This window comes from Capricornis sumatraensis, chromosome 2 (genome assembly GCF_032405125.1).
Source record: "Capricornis sumatraensis isolate serow.1 chromosome 2, serow.2, whole genome shotgun sequence".
Lineage (NCBI taxonomy): Eukaryota > Metazoa > Chordata > Mammalia > Artiodactyla > Bovidae > Capricornis > Capricornis sumatraensis.
Genome location: NC_091070.1, coordinates 140,087,355 through 140,093,354, shown reverse-complemented (window position 1 = coordinate 140,093,354; position 6,000 = coordinate 140,087,355). Strand labels below are relative to the sequence as shown.

The following is a 6,000-nucleotide window of genomic DNA, read 5'->3' as shown; positions in this document are numbered from 1 at the left end:
TACTTGCAGGATTAAATGTCTTCAGTAACCAAAGTACATTTAGATTACAATTATCAATAAACCACCTGAAGTCATTTATGTCTCACTGAAAATAAAACTCAGAATATAGTGCTATTAAATTAATGTCATTCTCACTCATAATAAAAAATGCTCATAATTTTAAATTTAATTTAACAACAAAAGCTTCCACAAGCCTCTTATCCTCATACAACAGAAGGCAGACAGAATAAAAACCACAATCAGAGACAACTAACCAAACTGATCACATGGATCACAGCCTTGTCTAACTTAATGAAACTATGAGCCATACTGTGTAGGGCCACCCAGGATGGACAGGTCATGGTCGATAGGTCTGACAAAATGTGGTCCATTGGAGAAGGGAATGGCAAACCACTTCAGTATTCTTGCCTTGAAAACCCCATGAACACTATGAAAAGGCAAAAAGATATGACAGTGAAAGATAAACTTCCCAGGTCAGTAGGTGCCCAGCTACTGGAGAAGAGTGGAGATATAACTCAAGAAAAAATGAAGGGACAGAACCAAAATGAAAACACCACCCAGCTGTGAATATGACTGGTGATGGAAGTGAAGTCCAATGCTATAAAAAGCAGTATTGCATAGGAACCTGGAATGTTAGGTCCATGAATCAAGGCAAATTGGAAGTGGTCAAACAGGAGACAGCAAGAGTGAACAAGTGTACGTCAACATTTTAGGAATCAGTGAACTAAAATGGACCGGAATAGGTGAATTTAATTCAGATGACCACTATATCTACTACTGTGGGCAAGAATCCCTTAGAAGAAATGGAGTAGCCCTCAAGTCAACAAAAGAATCTGAAATGCAGTACTTGGGTATAATCTCAAAAACAACAGAATGATCTCTGTTCATTTCCAATGCAAACCATTCAATATCACAGTAATCCAAGTCTATGTCCCAACCAGTAATGCTGAAGAAGCTGAAGTTGAATGGTACTATGAAGACCTACCAGACTTTCCATAACTAATACCTTTATATCATAGGGAACTAGAATGAAACAGTAGAATGACAAGAAATATGTGGAGTAACAGGCAAATTTGGCCTTGGAGGACAAAATGAAGCAGGACAAAGGCTAACAGAGTGTTGCCAAGGGAATACACTTGTCATGGCAGCCATCTTCTTAAAACAACACAAGAGACAGCTCTACATATGAATGTCACAAGATGGTCAATACTGAAACTAGACTGATTTTTCTTTGCAGCCGAAGATGGAAAAGCTCTATACAGTCAGCAAAAACAAGGCCAGAGCTGACAGTGATTCAGATCATGAAATCGTTATTGCAAAATTCAGACTTAAACTGAAGAAAGTAGGGGAAACCAAAACATTCAGGTATGACCTAAATCAAACCCCTTACAATTATACAGTGGAAATGACAAATAGATTCAAGAGATTAGATTTGATAGACAGAGTGTCCGAAGAACTATGATGCAGGTTTGTGACATTGTACAGGAGGTGGTGATCAAGACAATCCCCCAAAAATATAAAGGCAAAATGGTTTTCTGAGGACATAAAAATAGCTGAGAAAATTAGTTAAAGGCAAAGGAGAAATGGAAAGATGTACCCATCTGAATGCAGAATTCCAAAGAATAGCAAGAAGAGATAAGAAAGTCTTGTCAGTGATCAATGCAAAGAAACCAGAAAACAATAGAATGGGAAAGACTAGAAATCTTTTCAAGAAAATTAGAGATATCAAGGGAAATTTTCATGCAAATAAAGGACAGAAACAGTATGGACCTAAGGGAGGCAGAAGATATTAAGAAGAGGTGGCAAGAATACAGAGCACTATACAGAAAATATCTTAATGACCCAGATAACCACGATGGTGTGATCACTCATCTAGGGCCAACATCCTGGAGTGTGAAGTCAAGTGGGCCTTTGGAAGCATCACTATGAACAAAGCTAGTGGAGGTGATAGAATTCCAGTTGAGCCATTTCAAATCTTAAAAGATAGTGCTGTTAAAGAGCTGAACTCAATATGCCTGCAAATCTGGAAAACTCAGCAGTGGCCACAGGACTGGAAAATTCAGTTTTCATTCCAATCTCAAAGAAAGGCAATGCCAAAGAATGTTCAGACTACCACACAATTGCACCCATCTCACATACTAGCAAAGTAATCCTCAAAATTCTCCAAGCCAGCCTCAGTACATGAACAAAGAACGCCAGATGTTCAAGCTGAATTTAGAAAAGGCAGAGGAATCAGAAATCAAATTACCAACATCTGTTGGATCATAGAAAAATCAAGAGAGTTCCAGAAAAGCATCTACTTCTGCTTTACTGCCTATGTCAAAGCCTTTTACTCTGTGTATCACAACAAACTGTGGAAAATTCTTCAAGAGATGGGAATACCAGATGACCTTTTAAAAATGTGTATGCCTCCTGAAATATCTCTTCAGTTCATTTCAGTTCAGTCACTCAGTCGTGTCCGACTCTTTGAGACCCCATGAATCGCAGCACGCCAGGCCTCCCTGTCCATCACCAACTCCCAGAGTTCACTCAGACTCGCGTTCATCGAGTCAGTGATGCCATCCAGCCATCTCATCTTCTCTCGTCCCCTTCTTCTCCTGCCCCCAATCCCTCCCAGCATCAGAGTCTTTTCCAATGAGTCAACTCTTCACATGAGGTGGCCAAAATACTGGAGTTTCAGCTTTAGCATCATTCCCTCCAAAGAAATCCCAGGGCTGATCTCCTTCAGAATGAACAGTTTGGATCTCCTTGCAGTCCAAGGGACTCTGAACAGTCTTCTCCAACACCACAGTTCAAAAGCATCAATTCTTTGGTGCTCAGCCTTCTTCATTGTCCAACTCTCACATCCATACACGACTACTGGAAAAACCATAGCCTTGACTAGACAGACGTTAGTCAGCAAAGTAATGTCTCTGCTTTACGCAGGTCAAAAAGGCAACAGTTAGAACTAGATATGGAACAATGGACTGATTTCAAATTGGGAAAGGAGTACATCAAGTCTATATATTGTCAGCCCGTTTATTTAACTTATATGCAGAGTACAACATGCAAAATGTCAGATTGGATGAAGCACAAGCTGTAATCAAGATTGCCCAGAGAAACATCAATGACATCAGATATGCAGATGATACCAGCCTTATGGCAGAAAGCAAAGATGAACTAAAGAGCTCTTGATGAAAGTAAAAGAGGAGCTTGAAAAAACTGGCTTAAAACTCAACATTCTAAACGAAGATCATGGCATCTGTTCCCATCAGTCAGTTCAGTCGCTCAGTAGTGTCTGACTTTTTGCGACCCCATGAATCGCAGCACACCAGGCCTCCCTGTCCATCACCAACTACCAGAGTTCACTCAGACTCACATCCATCGAGTCCGTGATGCCATCCAGCCATCTCATCCTCTGTCGTCCCCTTCTCCTCCTGCCCCCAATCCCTCCCAGCATCAGAGTCTTTCCCAATGAGTCAACTCTTCACATGAGGTGGCCAAAGTACTGGAGTTTCAGCTTTAGCATCATTCCTTCCAAAGAAATCCCAGGGCTGATCTCCTTCATACTTCATGGCAAATAGATGGGAAAACAATGGAAATAGTGGCAGAGTTTTATTTTCTTGGGCTCCAAAATGACTGCAAATGGCAACTGCAGCCATGAAATTAAAAGACACTTACTCCTTGGGTGAAAAGCTATGACCAAGCTAAATAACATGTTAAAAAACAGAGACATTACTTTGCCAACAAAAGTCCCTCTAGTCAAACTATGGTTTTTCTAGTAGACATGTATGGATGTGAGAGTTGAACGGTAAAGGAAGTTGATGCACTGAAGAATTGAAGCTTTTGAACTGTGGTGTTGGATACTCTTGAGGGTCCCTTGGACTACAAGGATATCCAACTACTTAATCCTAAAGGAAATCAACCCTGAATATCCATTGGAAGGACTGATGTTGAAGCTGAAGTTCCAATACTTTGGCCACCTAATGTGAAGAGGTAACTTATTGGAAAAAGTTCCTGATGCTGAGAAAGACCAAAGGTGGAAGGAGAAAGAGACAACAGAGGATGAGATGGCTGGATGGTATCGCCATCTCCATAGACATGAGATTGAGCAATTTTGGGAGCTGATGATGGAAATGGAAGCCTGGCATGCTGCCGTTCATTTTGTCGCAAAGAGTCAGACATGACTGAGTGACTGAACTGAACTGAATATCAAACATTAATAAACAGTGTCAAGAGAATTTAAGACAATATATATTTTCTTTAATTACTGAAAACATTTAGTTACTAGTTGTGCCTCTTGAGAAACCTATATGCAGGTCAAGAAGCAACAGGTAGAACTGGACATGGAACAACAGACTGGTTCCAAATAGGAAAAGGAGTACATCAAGCTGTATATTATCACCCTGCTTATTTACCCTATATGCAGAGTACATCATGAGAAACGCTGGGCTGGAACAAGTACAAGCTGGAATCAAGATTGCCGGGAGAAATATCAATAACCTCAGATATGCAGATGACACCATCCTTATGGCAGAAAGTGAAGAGGAACTAAAAAGCCTCTTGATGAAAGTGAAAGAGGAGAGCGAAAAAGTTGGCTTAAAGCTCAACATTCAGAAAATGAAGATCATGGCGTCTGGTTCCATGACTTCATGGGAAATAGATGAGGAAACAGTGTCAGACTATTTTGGGGGGCTCCAAAAATCACTGCAGATGGTGATTGCAGCCATGAAATTAAAAGACTCTCACTTCTTGGAAGGAAAGTTATGACCAACCTAGATAGCATATTAAAAAGCAGGAGTATTACTTTGCCAAAAAAGGTCCATCTAGTCAAGGCTATGGTTTTTCCAGTAGTCATGTATGGATGTGAAAGTTGGACTGTGAAGAAAGCTGAGCCCCAAAGAATTGATGATTTTGAACTGTGGTGCTGGACAAGACTCTTGCGAGTCCCTTGAACTGCAAGGAGACCCAACCAGTTTATCCTACAGGAGACCAGTCCTGAGTGTTCATTGGAAGGACTAATGCTAAAGCTGAAACTCCAATACTTTGGCCACCTCATGAGAAGAGTTGACTCATTGGAAAAGACCCTGATGCTGGAAGGCATTGGGGGCAGGAGAAGAAGGGGATAACAGAAGATGACATAGCTGGATGACATCACCGACTCAATGCACATGAATTTCAGTGAACCCCGGGAGTTAGTGATGGACATGGAGGCCTGGTGTCCTGCGATTCATGGGGTCACAGAGTCAAACAAGACTAAGGGACTGAACTGAACTGAACATATAAGAGACCAATTAACAGAAACATTGAATTTTCATCCAAATTAATTTCCATATGCTTTATAGATATTTAGGTTCAGTTTGCTTTATTTTTACTTTAATTTATAAATTTTTTTTCTAGAATATTGTACTTCAATAAAAAAAGATACTGATGAAAGCTAACTTTATAATTGTATATACATATATACATATATATAAATGTATATACATATATATGATTAATTTCCTTTTAATGCCTTATTTCACTTATAATAAATTTTAAATCACTTGAAAGCAAAAACTTATATCACTTAAAATTTTATAAACAGTATAATGAGTCTCTATGTAGCCACGAAATATCTTAAGCAACAAACATTTCCAATACAGTTGTAAAATTTGTGTACACATTTCCTATTTTATGCTACTCTCTTATCTTCAGAATAAAATAGTACCCTTAATTAACAGTTTATACTCCTGATTCATTTGTCTGTACTTTTATTGATATATGAAGATGTTTGGAATATTTTAAATCTCTTTGTGTGGATCACAACAAATTGTAGAAAATTCTTAAAGAGATGAGAATACCAGAGAAACTAAAGAGCCTCTTGATAAAGGTGAAAGAGGAGGGTGAAAACACTGGCTTAAAACTCAATATTCAAAAAACTATTATGGCATCTGGTCCCATCACTTAATGGAAAATAGAAGGGGAAACAATGGAAACAGTGACAAACTTTATTTTCTTGAGCCCCAAAATCACTGCAGA

The 6,000-nt window shown here is 39.2% G+C and overlaps 1 pseudogene; it reads left to right on the top strand.

The window, feature by feature from the left end:
- The first annotated feature begins 1,243 nt into the window (after nt 1-1,243).
- Nucleotides 1,244-6,000, top strand: part of LOC138069478 (renin receptor pseudogene) — a 51,077-nt pseudogene continuing 46,320 nt past the window's right edge.